Source organism: Phodopus roborovskii, unplaced genomic scaffold, assembly GCF_943737965.1.
Source record: "Phodopus roborovskii unplaced genomic scaffold, PHOROB, whole genome shotgun sequence".
Classification (NCBI taxonomy): domain Eukaryota; kingdom Metazoa; phylum Chordata; class Mammalia; order Rodentia; family Cricetidae; genus Phodopus; species Phodopus roborovskii.
Genome location: NW_026125857.1, coordinates 868,868 through 882,825, shown reverse-complemented (window position 1 = coordinate 882,825; position 13,958 = coordinate 868,868).

Here is a 13,958-nt window from a genome sequence, read left to right as displayed (position 1 = left end):
GCATGCACAGCACTCTTCTCTTGGCTTTATCCCTGCTACTGAGTAAACCCATGGCATTACTCACCTTTAATACCAGCACAGGAAGGTAGAAGCAGAAAGATCAGAGGTTTCTGTCCACCCTTCGAAGTATAGTATAGCAAGTTCAAGGCTTGCCTGGAATCAACCAGACTGGGTTTTGTTTTTTCTTTTTTGTTTTTTGTTTTTGTTTTTGTTTTTGTTTTTGTTTTAAGATATTTGAACTGTTGTTATTCACAAATCGCTGTGTATTTCTTTTCATCACTATACCAGTAAACTGCTGCCAGATCTGGGACAACCTGTAGTTCTGGGCTCTGTTAATTGGTGAATCAAGCTGGAACTTTCCCAACACATTCTTCTTTTTAATCTCCTAAAACAGGCATATCTTCCCACCTTGTTACAATTCAGTGTCAAAACAAAGTGACATTTACTAGCCCCGGATCTGATCCACATGCCAGGCTGGACAGTCCCAACCTTAGTACACAGGCTAAACTGTGAGCGCATTCCAGCCATTGGCATAGGTCCCAATTCCCAGTGAGGGTATATAGTTCCTTCTCCCTCCTGAACGCAGAGCTGTGTTAGCATGCTGGGAAGACTGGCAAAGCATAAATTATTGAGCTTCCCACCCCCTGCCTTTGCTTTTAAGAATACCCTACATATTTTTGTGACCTAAATGTATTACTGAGTGAAGCAAAGAAGACAAGTGTTGGGTAGATTTCATGTTTTCCTTCTTGAATCAGTCATGAGCCCCGGAAACCTTATGACAGTTCCACTCTTCCCAGCTCAACTATAAGTCATGGATTCCACCTGGCCAAACTCTGCCCCCTAAAGAAAACCAGGTAGACATGCTGAGAAGCCCTGTCCCACTGCAACGGGAATGATCACAAAATATCTTGGGCTTTCATAGCACAGTTGAAGTCGGCTAAGCATTTGCTGAGCACCGAGGCTGTGACGATGCTGTGCTTCATAGTGAGAGCAATGGAAAAACTAAGATAGGATCGCTACATTCAAGAAGCATGGCAAACTGAGTTTTGGCCTGAACTGGAAGGCATTGCTCCTGTCTAGATTAGATAACGTTTCTTTGAGCCCAGAAACCCCTGTATCATGGGATTTTAATGATGAAAGGAGAAGGGAACGTAGACCATGAGAGACAGAAAAAATGGAAGGAGAGCAGATCTAACTCAATTAATCAAATCATAGCAGACATGAGGTTGGTTGGAGCAATATAAACATGAAGAGGAGCATGGGGTCAGGCAGATATTCATAGCACTAACTGTATACAGACGTTACAATTATCGTATCCATATAATACCTTGAAAAAATGACTAATGTAAGCCTGGTAGCTTTCTATAAAATGGGATTGCTGTTAGACTGAAATGAAATCATAGCACATAATAAGCACTTGAGAGTATTAACTAGTGCTAGCATGATTAGGAAGGCTTGAGGCCTTTCTAGAGAAACAGATATAGCGCTTCAAAGCTCCCTTCAAGAGGGGCACATGGTAGTGCAAACCTCTAATCCAAGCACAAAGAATTCCAGGTCAACCTTGGCTCCACAGTGAGTGTGAAAACAGCATGGGCTACATGAGACTTTGTCTCAAGGAAATAAATTGGGGCTGGAGAGAAAGCTCAGTGGTTAAGAGTATTGGCAGCTCTTCCAGAAGACTTGGGTTCAATTCCCAGCACCCACATGGCAACTCACACCTGTCTGTAATTCTAGTTCCAGGGGCTCTGATACCTTCACACCAATACACATAAAATTAAATAAATTCTTTTTTTAAAACTAAAAGAAAACAATTAATTTAGAAAGAATGCTAGAAGCCCCCTTTTAAGAGAAGAAGACAGTGACTTCTGAAGTTTAGAGATACAAGTTGCTGGGCCCCAAATTTAAGGGCAGACCCGGAACATACAAAGAGAGAACTGATGTTGCATACATTAAATGTAGGCTACACAAGGCTTTTGTCCAGAATAACGAATCTTACTCATCACAACCCAAATACATACTGATTTCTAAAGATCCCTGTTACCTTGCCTAGACTGTCCCAAAACAAACTGCTTATGGGTTCTGAGAACAGTACATCAGATTTCTACCTGTACCTCTAGATTGAGGCTGCATGTCCTCTCCTCTGCTCTCGGTCTCTTCCTCCCTCCTCTTTTTCTCCCCCCTTTCTCTTCCTGCAATGTGTTACATATTTCATAATTAAGTACCTAAGCCCAGTCCCGATCACTTTCTATCTTGGGAGAAAGGACAGTAGCTCAGAGCAAAGCAGTTACACACTATCCGCTGGATGTCAAGGAACAGCATGGAAATCTGGCTTTGCAGGGCTCCCGAGGAGGCAGAGGTTCAAATTGTTGCTGCATGCAAGGTCGCCAGATGTTTCGCACTCACGTAGATTACAACCCGATGCCTTGACTATGTTTTCCAAGGTCCTTGAGTTAGTTGTGCCTTCCCTGCTCCACAGCTTTATCTCGCTAGATTCCCTAGTGCAGCCACAATGCTACCCTTTCTTTCTTTCCAACAGGCCAAGCATGCTATACCTAGGGGCCTTTGCAGTGGCTATTCTTTGTCTTTGGACATTTTCCTCCCTGATCTTTGCATGGCTGACTCCTTGCCTCTGCTTAGGCCTCCATTCGATGTCTCTTCCTCGCAGGGGCCTTCCCTGACCCCTTATTTAAAGAATCTGCCCCTGTGCACATTCCTGTCACTTCCTATCACATCACCTTCTTGTATTGTTTCTATAGTTCACCACTCTTCAGCCGAAATGACCTCCCTCAAGTTTTCTTCCTGCTTTTGGGCCTTTGCTTATGCTAATTGCTGTCTCTAGAATGTCCCTCCCCTTCTCTTCAGGTAGATATTTCTCCCGTGCTCACCTCCTAAACAGGACTTCCTAGATCACTAAATATAATGGTGCCATCACCACCTGCTCTGCTACCATTAGCCCCATGACTGTATTGTTCCTTTCTTTCAGAAAGAGTCTGCAATATTCTGAATTAATGTGCCTCTTTTTTTCTCTCCCCAGCCCAGACCAAAGTCTCCATGGGACCAAACACATCTCTCCAATGTTGTTCACCCATGAGATTGTCAATGAAACCCTCATAAGTTGAGATTTTTATAACAACAGAACCCAGATACTTCTTTCTCACATTTGAAGCCTACAATCTACCAATTACCTGCCAATCCTCCTCCTCCTCACTTCCCTCCAGGGGGGCACATCAGATCTATGTCCCACATTCTCATCTGCAAAGTCTTCTATATTTACTTTGCACAGTCTTTCCACCACCACAATATAGTTATCATCATATTCATTTAACTAGCATGGATAGTAAAGCTAACAGGTTGAGCACTTTCTTCAACATAACACAGCCAGTAAAAATTTGAGCATGATTGGCTTCCAAATCTATTTCTCCTCCGGAACCTGTGTTCTTAAATAGCACATGCTACCAGCAACATAGCAAAAGATGCAGCATGGAAGAGATTAGACTGCTGCAGAAATGAGAGCTTAACAGACCATCAACTAATTTAAATTCATCTCTCTCTCAAGTCAATGTCCATAGTCTCATAGAGGACTCTACCTATGCAGGTTTGTTTGGGTTTCCAAGTCTAATTATTGGTCATGTAACATTTCACATTCAATCAAAGAATGAACAAATTAGTACAGTTCAAATGCAACAATCTTTGTTCAAAACAATCTTTGTTCAAAACAGTAAGGAAGTGCTAGCCAATCATGGGGATACATCTGTCATCGAATCTCATGGGAGGTGGAGGCAGGAAGATTAACAGGTAAAAACAACAAACATACAAAACAGGACAGATGATAAGGTTCATTAGGTATCAGTGCTTGCCTACAAGACTAAGGACTATAGTTACGTTAGATCGCTGGGATTCACATGGTAGAAGAAGAGAATGATCACTACAAGTTGTCCTCTATGACCTTCCAGTAAACACCATGGTATGTGTGCACACATACACAATAAATTGTAACCTATAATCCAAATAAATCTCCCCAAGTTGCTTTTGGTCATGGTGTTGTATCACAGCATCAGAAAAGCAAACTAAAACAATCACCTTATCTTAGTTAGAATTACTATTACTGTGATGAAACACCAAGACTATGAGCAACTTGGGGTGGTTTATTTGTCTTAGGATTTTACATCACTGTTCATCATTGAAATCAGGGCAGGGTCTCATGTGGGGTAGGAACCTGGAGGCAGAAGCTGACACAGAGGCCACGGAGGAGTGTTGCTTACTGGCTCACTCAACATGGTTTGCTGAACCTTCTTTCTTATAGAATCCAGGACCACCAGCCCAGGAATGGCACCACCCACAGTAGGCTAGGCCCTACTCTGTCAATCAGTAATAAAGAAAATGCCTTACAGGATCTGGGGAAGTTGAGGCAGAAACTCAAGGCAGGAATCACAGAGGGATGTTGTTTGTTGGCTTGCCTTCAGGCCCCCAGGAAGCTACCTTTCTCACATAGGCCAGGCCCACCTGCCTAGGGATGGCACAACACATCAATTAGCAACCAAAAAAAATGCCCCTCAGACATGATACAGGCCAATGTGATGGAGTCAATTCCTCAACAGAGGTTCCCCTTTCCCAGCTGTCAAGTTGACAACCAAGAATAGCCATCACACTTGCTTAGCAACTCAGCAAATATGCAGGGAGCTGATGGTCCAGGTCCGACTCCCATGCTGTATTTAGAGGAAAGTCAAAAAAGCCACTGCTGACAGGATCTTAATCAGTAATAGAAATAGAAAGAGGCAGCTCAAAGGCTACAGTAATATACAAGTCTATGTATTTCTTTAGTCATTTTCTTTATACTCCTCTAGAGTTCTCCTTGAACAGGATAATGCTTAGGCCTACTCTTTTTTTTTTTTTATTTTACATATCTATCCCAGTTCCCTCTCCCTCCCTCCCTCCCTCCCTCCCTCTCTCTCTCCTCCCCTCCCTCTCTCCCTGCTTCCCTCCCTCCCTTCCTCCCATACCCCAGGAGGGAGGGACTAGTCTCTTCTCCAAATGACTTGACAGATTTTGTTGATCCCTCCTGGAAGGCTTCACCCTCCCTGTGGAGTTGGAGGGGTGGGATGGAAGGAAGCCTACTCTTTTATAATTACACTAACAATCAAGGAAACTCAGTCTTTTTGTTTTCCAGTTCTATGACTGTAGCAAGTACACAAAGGAGAAACAGGACTTTCTCTCACCCATTGTATTTTTCTTTTCATTTTATTTATTATTATTGTATGTGTTGTGGGGGTGGCCTACATGCAGCAGCATACATGTGGAGGTCAGAGATCAACTCTGTGGAAATAGCTCTCTACTTATATGAGGTTACCGTGGTCACAAGGATTGCACCATCCAGTGCCAAATGCCTTTACCTAACAGCCATTTCACTGACCGCAACCCTACTTTTTATGCTGCCTTTTCCTTTGAATCTGCCCCAGAGTCTCTACACAATTCAGTTATTGTTCTTTCTCGAATCTTCCATTTTGTCTTCAGAGTGGTGACCAGATATGGTGACTTGAGCATGGAAGGTCTACCTCCACTAGGAAATCACCATGACTGACATGTTCGTTTCCCTTGTCTGAAATACTTTAATATGTCCAAAGCCAGAAGGACTCTCAGAGCTCATCTAGTACAGGGTAGAACCCAGAGGACCATAGAGCTTGATGGAGTCTGTCTCGGATGAACAATGATCAACCCTGGAACATCATCCCCACAATGTATCAGTCCTGGTCTAACACGCACTAGGTTTCCGGGTAGGTAATTTGTTCTCTTTTTTTTTTTAATTTTAAGACAGACTCTCAGTTTTTAACCCAGATTACTCTAGAAATTTAAATAAACACATATATTTATTAAAAGTAAATAAGTAACTAATTGTAATAAAATATTTTACAAAGAGAAGAAAAAAGAAAGTGCTTTGAGGGATTTTTGTAGGGGAAAGGGAAGGCAGGGTTTCTGTGTATAACAAGTACTGGCTGTCTTGGAACAGGCTGGCCTTGAACTCACAGAGATCCACCTGCCTCAGCCTCCTAAAAACTGGGATTAACGGCATGGGTCACCCGGATGGCTCCTTGAGGGATTTAAAGAAGAATAACACGTAGTTATGGAGGGCAGAAAATTAAAGATTGAGAAAAGCTTTAAGAAAGAGATGGAACAAGATGACTCGACAGATTTGCCATACAAACCTGAGAGCCTGAGTTCCATACTCAGAAGCAACATGCATGTGCACACAATAAATAAAAGAAATTTATTTACATTACACAAAACTTTCAGGAACAGATGGATATTGGTTGAAAATGACATAGCAAAGCACTTCTGAGCTGGATATGGTGGTAGACACAGGTAACCTCATCTGTCAGGAGGCTGGGGCATGGGTTCAAGGTCATCTTGAATTATACCATGAGTTCAAGGAATAGGCTGCAGAGGGAAACTGTCTCAAAGAAAAAGAGAAAGGCTATATGAAGTAGGAGAGGAAGAGAAAGAAAGAGTGAGGAAGAGAGGGGAGAGGGAAGGACAGTAGAGATACAGTTTTGTCTGAAGGAATTTGAGACCTTGACTGTCTTCAATAGTTCACTCTTTCCAAAGTTAATGCAGATCATGGCTGACATTACAATCTCTCCCGTTGTTTAAGTAGAAAGCTGTGATATAATTAAAAGCAGAGAAAAACAAGTAATAATCTGTCAAAAATTTGCCTTGTCATCTTCCGGCCTAGCCCTTCCCTTCTCTATCCTCAGGTTCCTCAGATGCAACAAGACTTTTAAAAACCACATCTAGCTCGCAGGTTTGTTGGGATTCACACATTCAGGAAGTGATAGAGGCAGTATAATTTCTGTTTTCTTCCCAGTTCTAAAAATGAATCTACTAAGAAAGTCTTCAAATGTAGCAAAACATGCCTAACATATGTGTATTAAGCTGGCCAGGCTCCCAGGCTAGAATATCACATTTTGCAGAAAGCTCTGTATGTCCTTTTTAAGGCAAGTTTTGATAAATTCTATTAGATTTGGGACAATTGAGCTGGCTATAGTAGTTCACACTTATGAGGCAAGAGCAGGAAAATCCTAAGATTCAGGCCAAATGGACTACAGAGCAATAGTCTCTCTCCTTTCTGTCTCACCTGTCTCTCCCCATCTCTACCTATCTCTCTGTCTCTCTCCCATATCTCCTGTCTCCCCTTTCTCTCTCACACTGTCTTTCTTCTTCTGTCTCTCGCCTGTTTCTCTCTCTCTCTCTTCTCCCCCTCTCTCTCCCTTTCTCTCATACACACACACACCCAAACCTGACACATGTGAACTGTTTTAAGCCTAAAGCCCAATACCTTTTAATAAAAATCAGATTGGCAGTTGATTTGATAAGATTTTAGGTATATTCAGAAACTGTTAATTTCTTAAGAGTTTAGATGTACTTAGAAAGTACTGGATGCTGGAGTTGGGTTGGTAGAGTGCTTGCCAAGCATACACAGAGCTTAGCATACCACCCCAACGCTGCTTAAAACTGACCATCATAGCTTATACATGCCTGTCGTCCTAGCATTTGGGAAATGGATGCAGGAGAATCACAGGTTTAAATTCCATTTTAGCTATATAGTAAGTCCCAAGCCAACCTGATCTACAGGAGACCCTCCCTTTATCAGTTAATCACTCACTCACTCAATCGGTCAATCAATCAGCAGGAACTCTGTTTTGCTGAATACAGTGGCATAATTTCAGCATTCAGGAGATAGGAAGATCACAAGCTCAAGGCAAGCCTGGGAGAGACAGAGACGGGATGGGGGTGATCTAAATGCTTTCAGAGGCCTGGTCTGGATCTGGATTGCTAGCCAGACACCTGCCCTGCTGAGGAATGGAAAGGTCAGTGTCCTCGTGGAAGAGACAAGAAGTCAAACCGAGAAAGCAATGATGACCCAGGGACACCAGTAGACAGTTTGGCTTATTCAATCTTTTTCTGACCCAACATTTTTGAGTTAGAAGGTAAAAAAAGCTATAGGCTATCTCAGACGAAGAGGAGGGAACTTGCAGAGCCATGATGATATATTAAATTCCATCGCAAGCTCAGTAAACTATGACTTATAAGGCTTGTAAAATCTTTACAGGGTTCCTGACAGCCCCGCATGTGCTGACGGCCAGAAGAATGGAACGTTTTGCAGAACATCTGTTAAAGCATGCATGTTGGCTGGAACTGCTGTGTGCCTATGACAACAAAAGCCAGGGTGAGGAGAGTACACTGAGGCTTGAGAGAGGGAGCAGGGGCAGATCATTTGCATAGGGTAGGGGCTTCTTATTTCAAGTGGCATCGTGTCAAGGCTTCCATCTGTAGGAATTTTGTGACTGTAGTGGATGAAAGCTGCCGTCTTCTAATTTTAACCATGCCTGAACAGTATGACTCATGGCTCTGTTTGCCACATATCAAATTATGCTGAAGGCCTACTAGACAACATAAACTTTGTAACTTCTGACATGAACATGCGTAGATTTCACCCAGGGGACTTTGTGAACAGATGGAGAAAGATGAACTTTTGCGGACAAGCCAATGGGTTTCCACTGTCCAAGAAAGTTGCAGAACAAAGTGTAATTGGAATTTTAGAAACAATGCTGAGCTTTGCTTTAGAAACCAAGTATTTGTGGGTGTGAATATCATCAAAAAGCAGGTTGGTAAACGACACTGTCCTGTCCCCTCTCCCTTCCCATTCCCCATGGTGTCTCATTTGTCCCAGGCTGGTCTCAGAACTACAATGTAGCTGAAGACAACCTTAGCTGACCCCACATGGGGTTACATGCAGTGCTGGGAAATAGAAACCAGGGTTCCATGAATGCTAGGCAGTCACTCTAGCAACTGAGTTCCATCCCTTGCCCTCTCTTTCACCTTGCCCAAATGACGAATATGAGTAAGGAAGTAAGAGGAATTGAATTGGAGGAATTGGAATGACATTCTTCTTTGTCACTCTCCTCAAAGATTTTATTGACTGCTTCACTTTCTAGCATCAAAGGACTATGTAACATGGGAAAGAGAAACATACTCAGTTGGGATCCCTGAAAGCAAAGTTAAGACCTCGCATTCCACCATTAATTTCTAGCCAGACCCACAGGATTGTGGTGGCCAGGAAACAATGGCACCACCTTCCCAATCATTCACAGAATTTGGCTAGTTAATTACTTTCTAAAAATACTGAGGCAGGAAAAGTTATTTTTGCTGTGTCTGATGAGAGCTGCAGGATTCGAGCTACACTGGCCCCCTGCCTCAGATGAGTAGAGCCAAATGGCAAATAACTGAATCTCAGTGTTCCTTCAAGGGCTAACCCTCGTGGCTGGCATAAGTGGGGATTCCAAGGGTTCAAACGTAAATAAGCGCATGTTCTTACAGAGCTCAGTAGAGCACGTAAGCAGCAACCAGTGAAGGGCAAAGGGACAACTGGTATACAGGGACATGCAAAGGTGACACAAGGAGGGTCTGTGCTCACTAGGAGCTTAGGGCACCAGCACCAGCAATGGAACAAATCCAACACAGACTGACAGCCTGTGGGAGGAAAATAGACTGGGAAAGATGGGAAAGGCGTCCTTACAGCACGCTTTCATGGATTCAATGAGAGGGGAAAGCACAGAGAGTCCAAGAGTGCAATACACCTGCAATAACCCTCTGTCACCTCCCAGTGACCAAGATCGATTGTGCATGTGTGTCTTGACATGTGCATATTTGTGTGGAGGCAGACATGGATGTGCGGGTATGAAGGCACATATGCACACGTGTGTATGTAGATCAGGGTCAGTTTCGGTGGGGGGGGAGCAGGGTGGCTAAGTCTCTTGACTGCCTGGAACTTGTCCAAATAAGCTAGGCTGGACAACCATTGACCCCAGTGAGTTCCAGTCTGTTCATCAGCATGGGATCACAAAGTGTACATCACCACACTCCGCTTTTTTTTTTTTTTTCACGGTTCCTAGGGCTTTAACTCAGCTCCCCATGCTTGCTGGACATGTACTTTTCTGGCTAAGCCCTCTCTCTAGCTGCAATGGTCATTTGGTGAGCAGTAAAGAGTTAAACCTTTAGTTTTGCCAGTTCTTTTAAGGTTCTTAAAATCCCAGGGGAGGAAGGACTCTAATCCTGCATCATAGCAGTGGTAGGAATGCTTTAAAGGGAGGAAACTAGGAAACATCAAAGACAGGGTGTGTTTCTGGGTGAGTGGAAAGAGCCCCGGGTTTGAGGTCCAGCTTCGCCACTATCTCATCACCATATAATTAAGTCTGCGGTCATCAAGATACCTGAACTTTCATTCAGACTCAGTTTCTTGATCTGTAAAATGGTAATCTTGTCTGCCTCACATGTGTTTTCAAGGATTGATTGGAATGACCCAGGATGGGGCTTTGTAATCTGTGAAGCCGGATACAAGCAGCAGCTATTGTTTCCTGGAAGGGGAGGGCTGGCGGGAGGTCAGGGAGCAATTGGGCTTTATTCTTTGTCTCCTTTGCTGCGAAGGCCGTCCCTTCCTGATGAAATGAGTGGGGGCTGCACAGTCCAAGCAGAGAGGACATGCAAAGCTGTGCCTTGTGTGTTCAGGCAATCCTGGCGTGGGTCTCCATGAACAACTAGTGAGTCATGCTCTCTTGGTAGCGTACAGTGTATAGTGAAACCCATCCAACTTCAAAAACAGTAAGAGCCCAGGTAAGAGCAGCTGGCCAACGAAAGTGCATTGCCTAGGAGGGCAGAAGCAGACTGCTGTAGAACAGTTAATAAAGCGCTCTGTAGAGAGTGGAAAGGAGAACAGAGTCCTACCACAGGTGAGTGGCAGCAGCACAGCAAAGGGGCTACCCGAGTGGATTTGGGAGGAAAACTAAAACCCTTCGCTCTTTAGTCACTCCATACAATCTTCCAAGTAACAAAGTGCTAGTTAGCAATGGCCTGTTCCCACTTAAACATGGCTTCTCTTCCTGACCCATCCACTTTGGACTTGACTGTGTCACTTGCTTAGGCAAATAGGCTATAAGTGTATGACATATACTTCGACTGTGTCACTTGCTTAGGCAAATAGGCTATAAGTGTATGACATATACTTCATACAAACACACATAAGCTCTACAGTGGTCCCATGATCTGAATATGTATGTCTTGCTCCCCTCTTAAATGTATATGTTGAAGCTGGGTGTGGTGGCACACGCTTTTAATCCCAGCACTCGGGAGGCAGAGGCAGGCGGATCTCTGAGTTTGAGGCCAGCCTGGTCTACAGAGCGAGTTCCAGGACAGCCAGGGATATACACACAGAAGTCTCTATAAACAACAATGACAAGAAACGTTTCATTGTTCAAATCTGAAGGCAATGGCTTTAGTGGGTAGACAGAGTCTTTGAGAGGTGGTGAGGTCACCCTCATGAATAGGGTTAGGGACAGAGGCCAAAGCAAGTTCATTCATGCTCTCTCTGTGAGGACACTGTGGAAAGGTACCACCCTTCAGGAACCAAAAGGTAGGCTTCTCCAGAAACTGAGTTTGACAACGCTGAGATATTAGACTTCCTAGATTCTAAATATGAGGAATAAAATTCTATAGTTTATAGGCACATGAGAATTTTGCTTCAGAAGATGTAGAAATTGTATGATCTGATGCTGCCTATTTTATTCCTTTCTTGTGATAACAATATGTCCCAGGCTGTGGCCACTCTTTCAGGTGGGTTCCAGAATTGTGGGCATAAGCCCAGCTAAGCCAGCTAGAGCCCAACAGATTCAGAACTAAACTTCTGCCTTCACGTAGCCCGGACAAGAAATAAGTAGGTATTTTTGTGATTGTATCAGTGAAAGACATTAAACTTAAACCTTATTCATGCTAAGGACATTGTCTCCCACTGAGGTACACTCCTTCTGAGTCCCTAAATGGGTATTTTATATGGCCATCACAATTTTTGTACAGCTTGTACACTGTGATTTTAATTTTTTAATTATGAAAAATACATAGTAAGAAAAATACTACAGCATGGCCCATAATAAGTATAATAAGTCCCTGTCCCCAAAATAGACAAACAACAACAAAAAAAAAAGAATGAAAAAAAAAAAAAACACATGGTAATGTTCCGATAAAACTTCACTGCTAGACATGGAAATATAAAGATGTGTGTGGTGATATATAGCTGTAATCCTAGTACTTGAGAGGCTAAGGCAAGAGGATCATGAGTTCAAGGCCAGCATGAGCTATATATAGTTTTGTAAGGATTCAGGCATTAAGCTAGCCTGCCCCTCTCACCTAGCAGCGCACTCAGGCAGTCTGCAGGTTGTCTGCAGGCAGGTGTAAAGGACCCCTTTAAAAGACAGGTCCCCAGCCACTTATGCTCTCTTTTCTGTTCCTCTCTTTCCTGCTCTTCCCTGCTGTTCCCCTGGGGCAGACAGGACTGTTCCTGTCTCCCTCTTCTCTTCTGTCCTCTCTCTGCCTCCGTGTCTCTTTCCTCTTACTCCCCCCTTTCCCTTTCTGATCAAACTTCCCATTTAAGCACTGTCTGCCTGGCATGTGTGTCCCTCTGCTTCGGATTCTCACCCACCATGGAATCTGCCAAGGTTCCTCACACTTTATCATAACAAGTTTGAGGCAAGGTCTCACTATATAGCCATTACCTAGCTTTATAGTCACATATGTTTACATTGTGTGTATGACAAAGGTATCATTAAGTAGTTGTGACAGAGCTTGTATATCATACAAAATTGAAAAATACTCTGTGGCCCTTTAAGGGAAAACAATGACCAGATACTGTTTTTCAGACCAAAAATATTGGGGTTGTTTGGAATATCAGCAAAAGGTGATTGATATGGTCAAGTGCTTAAATTCACCAAGCCTCGGTTTCCAGGTCTGCTAAATGGATAAGACAGTAAGAGCCTTGTTGGGATCTTAGGAAATTAAGTCTTAGCACATGTAAAGAATTTCTGATACGACCTGGCCCATAACAAGCATTCATGATAAAGGTTAAGGATTGTCAGCTTCCTTCAGCAAACAGAAAGATGGCAGACAAACTGAGGAAAGGAAAACAAGATAAGATCAAGACAGAATACAGTAGAGAGGAGCCGCTAGCCCTAATCCCCTCGGGCTAGACAATGATTAGGATAAAGTGCTCACACAAAGGTAGCTCAGGCGCAACATAATGCAAATGGATTGTGAAGATGATTTCAACTGCTTGATAAATCTGTTCCTAAATCATTCATGAGGTTTAGTTTGTCAATCAAATTTCAAGACCCACCCTCTCGCTCTTGGGCTCAAGTCACAGGTTAGAAGCCCCCAGAGGGACACTGTTAATGTCAAAACTGCTCTTGATGACCTGGCACTACTATCCAGGTGGAAATCCATTTGGTGATCAGAGTTGATGAGTGGGGAACATGAATGGCTAGTACAACTCAAACGGAATGGCCACACCCAACCCCATCCACATTGGTTGTACCCCTGAACTTCAGTGCCTTGAATATTGTATATAGTGGTTTTGTTCAGCCCTGGTCTTCAATCTCATGGCCATTTACAACAACAGAGTTGTTCAAACAAATCAACCATGCCCTTAGCTTTTTCTGCTCCAGTCTTCATTCCAGGGACACCCAGAGGAAGAGAGCGGCACAGGTTTAAACAGCAATAGAGAATGGCTTCCGAATCCTTTAGATGCTGTAGAGAGGAAAGAAATGAAAATTGTTCTGAAAAGAATAGAAGCGCTGCTCTACTTCTGGAACCCTAAGAGGCCTTCCTAAAAATTAAATTAATTCTGTCTGTCTGCCTCTCCGTCTCCTCCTATCTCCCTCTCCTGCTCCAGTGGCAAGCATATGCAGCCAAGCCACCTGATTCAACCTCACATTTTCCCCGGCGTAATGTATACTAGGAAGAATATTGAAAAGTATTCCCAGAGTAGTCGAGTTTGAGTTAATTACTTACTTTATTCAATTTCCATGGCTCTAAAACTGAAGTGTCTTATAGGTGACATTTTGAAGGTTAGATAATGTGGA